Here is a 14124-nt window from a genome sequence, read left to right on the forward strand (position 1 = left end):
ACCTCCCCATGCTGACCACCCCGCGATGCTTTTCTCCATCATACATTGCAACTCACTGGCTATCCTAATTCAGACCCTCCGATTCACAACATCCCATGATGTTTGTCTCACTCCTACTAGTGAATGGAATGTTACACACCCATACAATGCACAACACCCTGTGATGTTTTTCTCACTCCTACTAGTGAATGTAATGTTACACACCCATACAATGCACACCACCCCACGATGTTTTTCCGAAACCTATCCTATATTGCCACTGCATGTTCCCTGACCTCTCCATGCTGACAACCCCGCGGTGCTTTTCTCCATCCTACATTGTCATTCACTGCCTATCCTAATTCAGACCATCCGATTCACACCACCCCGTGATGTTTTTCTCACTCCTAGTAGTGAATGTAATGTTACACACCCATACAATGCGCACCACCCCGCGATGTTTTTCAGAAACCTATCCTACATTGCCACTGCATGTTCACTGACCTCCACATGCTGACCACACCGCTGTGCTTTTCTCCATCCTACATTGCCACTCACTGCCTATCCTATCAGACCCTCCGATTCACACCACTCCGTGATGTTTTTCTCACTCCTACTAGTGAATGTAATTTTACACACCGATACAATGCGAACCACCCCGTGATGTTTTTCAGAAACCTCTCCTACATTGCCACTGCATGGTCCCTGACCTCCACATGCTGACCAACCCGCGGTGCTCTTCTCCATCCTACATTGCCACTCACTACGTACCCTAATTCAGACCCTCCGATTCACACTAAACCATGAAATTTTTCTCACTCCTACTAGTGAATGTAATGTTACACACCCATACAATGCGCACAACCCCGCGATGTTTTTCAGAAACCTATCCTACATTGCCACTTCATGTTCCCTGACCTCCCCATGCTGACCACCCCGCAGTGCTTTTCTCCATCCTACAGTGCCACTCACTGCCTATCCTAATTGAGGCCCTCCGATTCACACCACCTCGTGATGTTTTTCTCATTCCTACTAGAGAATGTAATTTTACACCCCCATGCAATGCGCACCACCCTGCGATGTTTTACAGAAACCTATCCTACATTGCCACTGCATGTTCTCTGAAATCCCCATGCTGTCCACATCGCAGTGCTTTTCTCCATCCTACAGTGCCACTCACTGCCTATCCTAAGTCAGACCCTCCGATTCACACCACCCCGTGATGTTTTTCTCACTCCTACTAGTGAATGTAATGTTACACACCCATACAAAGCGCACCACCAAACGATGTTTTTTTCACTCCTTCTAGTGAATGAATGTTACACACACATACAAAGCGCACCACCCCACGATGTTTTTCTCACTCCTACTAGTGAATGAATGTTACACACCCATACAAAGCGCACCATCCCACGATGTTTTTCTCACTCCTACTAGTGAATGAAATGTTACACACCCATACAATGCGCACCACCCCGAGATGTTTTTCAGAAACCTATCCTACATTGCCACTGCATGTTCTCTGACCTCCCCATGTTGACCACTCCGTGGTGCTTTTCTCCATCCTACATTGCCACTCACTGCCTATCCTAATTCAGACCCTCTGATTCTCACCACCCCGTGATGTTTTTCTCACTCCTACTAGAGAATGTAATTTTACACACCCATACAATGCGCACCACCCCGCGATGTTTTTCAGAAACCTATCCTACATTGCCATTGCATGTTCCCTGACCTCCCCATGCTGACCACCCCGCGATGCTTTTCTCCATCATACATTGCAACTCACTGGCTATCCTAATTCAGACCCTCCGATTCACAACATCCCATGATGTTTGTCTCACTCCTACTAGTGAATGGAATGTTACACACCCATACAATGCACAACACCCCGTGATGTTTTTCTCACTCCTACTAGTGAATGTAATGTTACACACCCATACAATGCACACCACCCCACGATGTTTTTCCGAAACCTATCCTATATTGCCACTGCATGTTCCCTGACCTCTCCATGCTGACAACCCCGCGGTGCTTTTCTCCATCCTACATTGTCATTCACTGCCTATCCTAATTCAGACCATCCGATTCACACCACCCCGTGATGTTTTTCTCACTCCTACAAGTGAATGTAATGTTACACACCCATACAATGCGCACCACCCCGCGATGTTTTTCAGAAACCTATCCTACATTGCCACTGCATGTTCACTGACCTCCACATGCTGACCACACCGCTGTGCTTTTCTCCATCCTACATTGCCACTCACTGCCTATCCTATCAGACCCTCCGATTCACACCACCCCGTGATGTTTTTCTCACTCCTACTAGTGAATGTAATGTTACACACACATACAATGCGCACCACACCGCAATGTTTTTCGGAAACCTATGCCACATTGCCATTGCATGTTCCCTGACCTCCCCATGCTGACCACCCCGCAGTGCTTTTCTCCATCCTACATTGCCACTCACTGCATACCCTAATTCAGACCCTCCGATTCACACCACCCCGTGATGTTTTTCTCACTCCTACTAGAGAATGTAATTTTACACACCGATACAATGCGCACCACCCCGCGATGTTTTGCAGAAACCTATCCTACATTGCCACTGCATGGTCCCTGACCTCCACATGCTGACCAACCCGCGGTGCTCTTCTCCATCCTACATTGCCACTCGCTACGTACCCTAATTCAGACCCTCCGATTCACACTAAACCATGAAATTTTTCTCACTCCTAGTAGTGAATGTAATGTTACACATCCATACAATGCGCACCACCCCGCGATGTTTTTCAGAAACCTATCCTACATTGCCACTGCATGTTCCCTGACCTCCCCATGCTGACCACCCCACAGTGCTTTTCTCCATCCTACAGTGCCACTCACTGCCTATCCTAATTGAGACCCTCCAATTCACACCACCACGTGATGTTTTTCTCATTCCTACTAGAGAATGTAATTTTACACACCCATGCAATGCGCACCACCCTGCGATGTTTTACAGAAACTTATCCTACATTGCCACTGCATGTTCCCTGACCTCCCCATGCTGACCACCCCGCAGTGCTTTTCTCCATCCTACAGTGCCACTCACTGCCTATCCTAATTCAGCCCCTCCGATTCACACCACCCCGTGATATTTTTCTCACTCCTACTAGTGAATGTAATGTTACACACCCATACAAAGCCCACCACCCCACGATGTTTTTCTCACTCCTTCTAGTGAATGAATGTTACACATCCATACAAAGCGCACCTCCCCACGATGTTTTTGTCACTCCTACTAGCGAATGAATGTTACACACCCATACAAAGCGCACCACCCCACGATGTTTTTCTCACTCCTACTAGTGAATGAAATGTTACACACCCATACAATGCGCACCACCCCGCGATGTTTTTCAGAAACCTATCCTACATTGCCACTGCATGTTCCCTGACCTCCCCATGCTGACCACCCCGCGGTGCTTTTCTCCATCCTACATTGCCACTCACTGCCTATCCTAATTCAGACTCTCCGATTAACACCACCCCGTGATGTTTTTCTCACTACTATTTGTGAATGTAATGTTACACACCCATACAATGCGCACCACCCCGCGATGTTTTTCAGAAACCTATCCTACATTGCCACTGCATGTTCCCTGACCTCCCCATGCTGACCACCCCGCGGGTCTTTTCTCCATCCTTCATTGCCACTCACTGCCTATCCTAATTCAGACCATCCTATTCACTCCACCCCGTGATGTTTTTCTCACGCCTACTAGTGAATGTAATGTTACACACCCATACAATGCGCACCACCACGCGATGTTTTTCAGAATCCTATTCTACATTGCCACTGCATGTTCCCTGACCTCCCCATGCTGACCACCCCGCGGTGCTTTTCTCCATCCTACATTGCCACTCACTGCCTATCCTAATTCAGACCCTCCGATTTACACCACCCCGTGATGTTTTTCTCACTCCTACTAGTGAATGAAATGTTACACACCCATACAATGCGCACCACCCGGCGATGTTTTTCAGAAACCTGTCCTACATTGCCACTGCATGTTCCCTGACCTCCCCATGCTGACCACTCCGTGGTGCTTTTCTCCATCCTATATTGCCACTCACTGCCTATCCTTATTCAGACCTTCCGATTCACACCAACCCGTGATGTTTTTCTCACTCCTACTAGAGAATGTAATTTTACACACCCATACAATGCGCACCCCCCCCCCGCGATGATTTTCAGAAACCTATCCTACATTGCCACTGCATGGTCACTGACCTCCCCTTGCTGACCACCCCGCGGTGCTTTTCTCCATCCTACATTGCCTCTCACTGCCTATCCTAATTGAAACACTCCGATTCACACCACCCCGTGATGTTTTTCTCACTCCTACTAGTGAATGTAATGTTACACACCCATACAATGCGCACCACCCCGCGATGTTTTTCGGAAACCTATCCTACATTGTCACTGCATGTTCCCAAACCTCCCCATGCTGACCACCACGCGGTGATTTTTTCCATCCTACTTTGCCACTCACTGCCTATCCTAATTCAGACCCTCCGATTCACACCACCCCGTGATGTTTTTCTCACTCCTACTAGAGAATGTAATTTTACACACCCATACAATGTGCACCACCCCGCGATGTTTTTCAGAAACCTATCCTACATTGCCACTGCATGTTCCCTGACCTCCCCATGCTGACCACCCCGCGATGCTTTTCTCCATCATACATTGCAACTCACTGGCTATCCTAATTCAGACCCTCCGATTCACAACATCCGGTGATGTTTGTCTCACTCCTACTAGTGAATGTAATGTTACACACCCATACATTGCACAACACCCCGTGATGTTTTTCTCACTCCTACTAGTGAATGTAATGTTACACACCCATACAATGCACACCACCCCACGATGTTTTTCAGAAACCTATCCTATATTGCCACTGCATGTTCCCTGACCTCTCCATGCTGACAAGCCCGCGGTGCTTTTCTCCATCTTACATTGTCATTCACTGCCTATCCTAATTCAGACCATCCGATTCACACCACCCCGTGATGTTTTTCTCACTCCTACTAGTGAATGTAATGTTACACACCCATACAATGCGCACCACCCCGCGATGTTTTTCAGAAACCTATCCTACATTGCCACTGCATGTTCCCTGACCTCCACATGCTGACCACACCGCTGTGCTTTTCTCCATCCTACATTGCCACTCACTGCCTATTCTATCAGACACTCCGATTCACACCACCCCGTGATGTTTTTCTCACTCCTACTAGAGAATGTAATTTTACACACCGATACAATGCGCACCACCCCGCGATGTTTTTCAGAAACCTATCCTACATTGCCACTGCATGGTCCCTGACCTCCACATGCTGACCAACCCGCGGTGCTCTTCTCCATCCTACATTGCCACTTACTACGTACCCTAATTCAGACCCTCCGATTCACACGAAACCATGAAATTTTTCTCACTCCTACTAGTGAATGTAATGTTACACACCCATACAAAGCGCACCACCCCACGATGTTTTTCTCACTCCTTCTAGTGAATGAATGTTACACACCCATACAAAGCGCACCACCCCACGATGTTTTTCTCACTCCTACTAGTGAATAAACCTTACACACCCAAACAAAGCGCACCACCCCACGATGTTTTTCTCACTCCTACTAGTGAATGAAATGTTACACACCCATACAATGCGCACCACCCCGCGATGTTTTTCAGAAACCTATCCTACATTGCCACTGCATGTTCTCTGACCTCCCCATGCTGACCACTCCGTGGTGCTTTTCTCCATCGTACATTGCCACTCACTGCCTATCCTTATTCAGACCTTCCGATTCACACCAACCCGTGATGTTTTTCTCACTCCTATTATAGAATGTAATTTTACACACCCATACAATGCGCACCCCCCCGCGATGATTTTCAGAAACCTATCCTACATTGCGACTGCAAGTTCCCTGACCTCCCCATGCTGACCACTCCGTGGTGCTTTTCTCCATTCTATATTGCCACTCACTGCCTATTCTTATTCAGATCTTCCGATTCACACCAACCCGTGATGTATTTCTCACTCCTACTAGAGAATGTAATTTTACACACCCATACAATGCGCACCCTCCCGCGATGATTTTCAGAAACCTATCCTACATAGCCACTGCATGGTCACTGACCTCCCCTTGCTGACCACCCCGCGGTGCTTTTCTCCATCCTACATTGCCACTCACTGCCTATCCTAATTGAGACCCTCCGATTCACACCACCCCGTGATGTTTTTCTCACTCCTACTAGTGAATGTAATGTTACACACCCATACAATGCGCACCACCCCGCGATGTTTTTCGGAAACCTATCCTACATTGTCACTGCATGTTCCCAATCCTCCCCATGCTAACCACCACGCGGTGATTTTTTCCATCCTACATTGCCACTCACTGCCTATCCTAATTCAGACCCTCCGATTCACACCACCCCGTGATGTTTTTCTCACTCCTACTAGAGAATGTAATTTTACACACCCATACAATGCGCACCACCCCGCGATGTTTTTCAGGAACCTATCCTACATTGCGACTGCATTTTCCCTGACCTCCCCATGCTGACCACCCCGCGATGCTTTTCTCCATCATACATTGCAACTCACTGGCTATCCTAATTCAGACCCTCTGATTCACACCACGCCGTGATGTTTTTCTCACTCCTACTAGTGAATGAATGTTACACACCCATACAAAGTGCACCAACCCACGATGTTTTTCTCAGTCCTACTAGTGAATGTAATGTTACACACCCATAAAATGCGCACCACCCCGCACTGTTTTTCAGAAACATATCCTACATTGCCACTGCATGTTCCCTGACCTCCCCTGCTGACCACCCCGCGGTGCTTTTCTGCATCCTATATTGCCACTCACTGCCTATCCTAATTCAGACCATCAGATTCACACCACCCTGTGATGTTTTTCTCACTCCTTCTAGTGCATGTAATGTTACACACCCATACAATGCGCACCACCCCGCGATGTTTTTCAGAAACCTATCCTACATTGTCACTGCATGTTCCCTGACCTCCCCATGCTGACCACCCCGCGGTGCTTTTCTCCATCCTACATTGCCACTCACTGCCTATCCTAATTCAGTCCCACCGATTTACACCACCCCGTGATGGTTTTCTCACTGCTACTTGTGAATGAAATGTTACACACCCATACAATGCGCACCACCCGGCGATGTTTTTCAGAAACCTATACTACATTGCCACTGCATGTTCCCTGACCTCCCCATGCTGACCACTCTGTGGTGCTTTTCTCCATCCTACATTGCCACTCACTGCCTATCCTTATTCAGACCTTCCGATTCACACCAACCCGTGATGTTTTTCTCACTCCTACCAGAGAATGTAATTTTACACACCCATACAATGCGCACCCCCCCCGGGATGATTTTCAGAAACCTATCCTACATTGCCACTGCATGGTCACTGACCTTCCCTTGCTGACCACCCCGCGGTGCTTTTCTCCATCCTACATTGCCACTCACTGCCTATCCTAATTCAGACCCTCCGATTCACACCACCCCGTGATGTTTTTCTCACTCCTACTAGTGAATGTAATGTTACACACCTATACAATGACCACCACCCCGCGATGTTTTTCGGAAACCTATCCTACATTGTCACTGCATGTTCCCAAACCTCCCCATGCTGACCACCACGCGGTGATTTTTTCCATCTTACATTGCCACTCACTGCCTATCCTAATTCAGACCCTCCGATTCACACCACCCCGTGATGTTTTTCTCACTCCTATTAGAGAATGTAATTTTACACACCCATACAATGCGCACCACCCCACGATGTTTTTCAGAAACCTATCCTACATTGCCACTGCATGTTCCCTGACCTCCCCATGCTGACCACCCCGCGATGCTTTTCTCCATCATACATTGCAACTCGCTGGCTATCCTAATTCAGACCTTCCGATTCACAACATCCGGTGATGTTTGTCTCACTCCTACTAGTGAATGTAATGTTACATACCCATACAATGCACAACACCCCGTGATGTTTATCTCACTCCTACTATTGAATGTAATGTTACACACCCATACAATGCACACCACCCCACGTTGTTTTTCAGAAACCTATCCTATATTGCCACTGCATGTTCCCTGACCTCTCCATGCTGACCACCCCGCGGTGCTTTTCTCCATCCTACATTGTCATTCACTGCCTATCCTAATTCAGACCATCCAATTCACACCACCCCGTGATGTTTTTCTCACTCCTACTAGTGAATGTAATGTTACACACCCATACAATGCGCACCACCCCGCGATGTTTTTCAGAAACCTATCCTACATTGCCATTGCATGTTCCCTGACCTCCCCATGCTGACCACCCCGCAGTGCTTTTCTCCATCCTACATTGCAACTCACTGCATATCCTAATTCAGACCCTCCGATTCACACCACCCCGTGATGTTTTTCTCACTCCTACTAGAGAATGTAATTTTACACACCGATACAATGCGAACCACCCCGTGATGTTTTTCAGAAACCTATCCTACATTGCCACTGCATGGTCCCTGACCTCCACATGCTGACCAACCCGCGGTGCTCTTCTCCATCCCACATTGCCACTCACTACGTACCCTAATTCAGACCCTCCGATTCACACTAAACCATGAAATTTTTCTCACTCCTACTAGTGAATGTAATGTTACACACCCATACAATGCGCACAACCCCGCGATGTTTTTCAGAAACCTATCCTACATTGCCACTTCATGTTCCCTGACCTCCCCATGCTGACCACCCCGCAGTGCTTTTCTCCATCCTACAGTGCCACTCACTGCCTATCCTAATTGAGGCCCTCCGATTCACACCACCTCGTGATGTTTTTCTCATTCCTACTAGAGAATGTAATTTTACACCCCCATGCAATGCGCACCACCCTGCGATGTTTTACAGAAACCTATCCTACATTGCCACTGCATGTTCTCTGACCTCCCCATGCTGTCCACACCGCAGTGCTTTTCTCCATCCTACAGTGCCACTCACTGCCTATCCTAATTCAGACCCTCCGATTCACACCACCCCGTGATGTTTTTCTCACTCCTACTAGTGAATGTAATGTTACACACCCATACAAAGCGCACCACCAAACGATGTTTTTTTCACTCCTTCTAGTGAATGAATGTTACACACACATACAAAGCGCACCACCCCACGATGTTTTTCTCACTCCTACTAGTGAATGAATGTTACACACCCATACAAAGCGCAAAACCCCACGATGTTTTTCTCACTCCTACTAGTGAATGAAATGTTACACACCCATACAATGCGCACCACCCCGCGATGTTTTTCAGAAACCTATCCTACATTGCCACTGCATGTTCTCTGACCTCCCCATGTTGACCACTCCGTGGTGCTTTTCTCCATCCTACATTGCCACTCACTGCCTATCCTAATTCAGACCCTCCGATTCTCACCACCCCGTGATGTTTTTCTCACTCCTACTAGAGAATGTAATTTTACACACCCATACAATGCGCACCACCCCGCGATGTTTTTCAGAAACCTATCCTACATTGCCATTGCATGTTCCCTGACCTCCCCATGCTGACCACCCCGCGATGCTTTTCTCCATCATACATTGCAACTCACTGGCTATTCTAATTCAGACCCTCCGATTCACAACATCCCATGATGTTTGTCTCACTCGTACTAGTGAATGGAATGTTACACACCCATACAATGCACAACACCCCGTGATGTTTTTCTCACTCCTACTAGTGAATGTAATGTTACACACCCATACAATGCACACCACCCCACGATGTTTTTCCGAAACCTATCCTATATTGCCACTGCATGTTCCCTGACCTCTCCATGCTGACAACCCCGCGGTGCTTTTCTCCATCCTACATTGTCATTCACTGCCTATCCTAATTCAGACCATCCGATTCACACCACCCCGTGATGTTTTTCTCACTCCTAGTAGTGAATGTAATGTTACACACCCATACAATGCGCACCACCCCGCGATGTTTTTCAGAAACCTATCCTACATTGCCACTGCATGTTCACTGACCTCCACATGCTGACCACACCGCTGTGCTTTTCTCCATCCTACATTGCCACTCACTGCCTATCCTATCAGACCCTCCGATTCACACCACCCCGTGATGTTTTTCTCACTCCTACTAGTGAATGTAATGTTACACACCCATACAATGCGCAACACACCGCAATGTTTTTCGGAAACCTATGCCACATTGCCATTGCATGTTCCCTGACCTCCCCATGCTGACCACCCCGCAGTGCTTTTCTCCATCCTACATTGCCACTCACTGCATACCCTAATTCAGACCCTCCGATTCACACCAACCCGTGATGTTTTTCTCACTCCTACTAGAGAATGTAATTTTACACACCGATACAATGCGCACCACCCCGCGATGTTTTTCAGAAACCTATCCTACATTGCCACTGCATGGTCCCTGACCTCCACATGCTGACCAACCCGCGGTGCTCTTCTCCATCCTACATTGCCACTCGCTACGTAACCTAATTCAGACCCTCCGATTCACACTAAACCATGAAATTTTTCTCACTCCTACTAGTGAATGTAATGTTACACACCCATACAATGCGCACCACCCCGCAATGTTTTTCAGAAACCTATCTTACATTGCCACTGCATGTTCCCTGACCTCCATATGCTGACCACCCCACAGTGCTTTTCTCCATCCTACAGTGCCACTCACTGCCTATCCTAATTGAGACCCTCCAATTCACACCACCACGTGATGTTTTTCTCATTCCTACTAGAGAATGTAATTTTACAAACCCATGCAATGCGCACCACCCTGCGATGTTTTACAGAAACTTATCCTACATTGCCACTGCATGTTCCCTGACCTCCCCATGCTGACCACCCCGCAGTGCTTTTCTCCATCCTACAGTGCCACTCACTGCCTATCCTAATTCAGACCCTCCGATTCACACCACCCCGTGATATTTTTCTCACTCCTACTAGTGAATGTAATGTTACACACCCATACAAAGCCCACCACCCCACGATGTTTTTCTCACTCCTTCTAGTGAATGAATGTTACACATCCATACAAAGCGCACCACCCCACGATGTTTTTGTCACTCCTACTAGTGAATGAATGTTACACACCCATACAAAGCGCACCACCCCACGATGTTTTTCTCACTCCTACTAGTGAATGAAATGTTACACACCCATACAATGCGCACCACCCCGCGATGTTTTTCAGAAACCTATCCTACATTGCCACTGCATGTTCCCTGACCTCCCACTCCTGACCACCCCGCGGTGCTTTCCTCCATCCTATATTGCCACTCACTGCCTATCATAATTCAGACCCTCCGATTCACACCACCCCGTGATGTTTTTCTCACTCCTACTAGTGAATGTAATGTTACACACCTATACAATGACCACCACCCCGCGATGTTTTTCAGAAACCTATCCTACATTGCCACTGCATGTTCCCTGACCTCCCCATGCTGACCACCCCGCGGTGCTTATCCCAATCCTACATTGCCCCACACTGCCTATCCTAATTTAGACCCTCTGATTTACACCACCCCGTGATGTTTTTCTCACTCCTACTAGTGAATGAATGTTACACACCCATACAAAGTGCACCAACCCACGATGTTTTTCTCACTCCTACTAGTGAATGTAACGTTACACACCCATAAAATGCGCACCACCCCGCACTGTTTTTCAGAAACATATCCTACATTGCCACTGCATGTTCCATGACCTCCCCTGCTGACCACCCCGCGGTGCTTTTCTAAATCCTACATTGCCACTCACTGCCTATCCTAATTCAGACCCTCCGATTCACACCACCCAGTGATGTTTTTCTCACGCCTACTAGTGAATGTAATGTTACACACCCATACAATGCGCACCACCCCGCGATGTTTTTCAGAATCCTATCCTACATTGCCACTGCATGCTCCCTGACCTCCCCATGCTGACCACCCCGCGGTGCTTTTCTCCATCCTACATTGCCACTCACTGCCTATCCTAATTCAGACCCTCCGATTAACACCACCCCGTGATGTTTTTCTCACTCCTAATAGTGAATGAAATGTTACACACCTATACAATGCGCACCACCCGGCGATGTTTTTCAGAAACCTATCCTACATTGCCACTGCATGTTCCCTGACCTCCCCATGCTGACCACTCCATGGTGCTTTTCTCCATCCTACATTGCCACTCACTGCCTATCCTTATTCAGACCTTCCGATTCACACCAACCCGTGATGTTTTTCCCACTCCTACTAGAGAATGTAATTTTACACACCCATACAATGCGCACCCCCCCGCGATGATTTTCAGAAACCTATCCTACATTGCCACTGCATGGTCACTGACCTCCACTTACTGACCACCCCGCGGTTTTTTTCTCCATCCTGAATTGCCACTCACTGCCTATCCTAATTCAGACCCTCTGATTCACACCACCCCGTGATATTTTTCTCACTCCTACTAGTGAATGAATGTTACACACCCATACAAAGCGCACCAACCCACGATGTTTTTCTCAGTCCTACTAGTGAATGTAATGTTACACACCCATAAAATGCGCACAACCCCGCACTGTTTTTCAGAAACATATCCTACATTGCCACTGCATGTTCCCTGACCTCCCCTGCTGACCACCCCGCGGTGCTTTTCTCCATCCTACATTGCCACTCACTGCCTATCCTAATTCAGACCCTCCGATTCACACCACCCCGTGATGTTTTTCTCACTCCTACTAGAGAATGTAATTTTACACACCCATACAATGCGCACCCCCCCGCGATGATTTTCAGAAACCTATCCTACATTGCCACTGCATGGTCAATGACCTCCCCTTGCTGACCACCCCGCGGTGCTTTTCTCCATCCTACATTGCCACTCACTGCCTATCCTAATTCAGACCCTCCGATTCACACCACCCCGTGATGTTTTTCTCACTCCTACTAGTGAATGTAATGTTACACACCCATACAGTGCACACCACCCCGCGATGTTTTTTGGAAACCTATCCTACATTGTCACTGCATGTTCCCAAACCTCCCCATGCTGACCACCACGCGGTGATTTTTTCCATCTTACATTGCCACTCACTGCCTATCCTAATTCAGACCCTCCGATTCACACCACCCCGTGATGTTTTTCTCACTCCTACAAGAGAATGTAATTTTACACACCCATACAATGCGCACCACCCCGCGATGTTTTTCAGAAACCTATCCTACATTGCCACTGCATGTTCCCTGACCTCCCCATGCTGACCACCCCGCGATGCTTTTCTCCATCATACATTGCAACTCACTGGCTATCCTAATTCAGACCCTCCGATTCACAACATCCGGTGATGTTTGTCTGACTCCTACTAGTGAATGTAATGTTACATACCCATACAATGCACAACACCCCGTGATGTTTTTCTCACTCCTATTAGAGAATGTAATTTTACACACCCATACAATGCGCACCCCCCCGCGATGATTTTCAGAAACCTATCCTACATTGCCACTGCATGTTCCCTGACCTCCCCATGCTGACCACCCCGCGGGTCTTTTCTCCATCCTTCATTGCCACTCACTGCCTGTCCTAATTCAGACCATCCGATTCACAACACCCCGTGATGTTTTTCTCACTACTACTAGAGAATGTAATTTTACACACCCATACAATGCGCACCACCCCGCGATGTTTTTCCGAAACGTATCCTACATTGCCACTGCATGTTCCCTGACCTCCCCATGCTGACCACCCCGCGATGCTTTTCTCCATCATACATTGCAACTCACTGGCTATCCTAATTCAGACCCTCCGATTCACAACATCCCATGATGTTTGTCTCACTCCTACTAGTGAATGGAATGTTACACACCCATACAATGGACAACACCCCGTGATGTTTTTCTCACTCCTACTAGTGAATGTAATGTTACACACCCATACAATGCACACCACCCCACGATGTTTTTCCGAAACCTATCCTATATTGCCACTGCATGTTCCCTGACCTCTCCATTCTGACAACCCCGCGGTGCTTTTCTCCAT

This window comes from Cavia porcellus, unplaced genomic scaffold (assembly GCF_034190915.1).
Source record: "Cavia porcellus strain 051 isolate PalLab524CR breed Dunkin Hartley unplaced genomic scaffold, mCavPor4.1 scaffold_13, whole genome shotgun sequence".
Classification (NCBI taxonomy): Eukaryota; Metazoa; Chordata; class Mammalia; order Rodentia; family Caviidae; genus Cavia; species Cavia porcellus.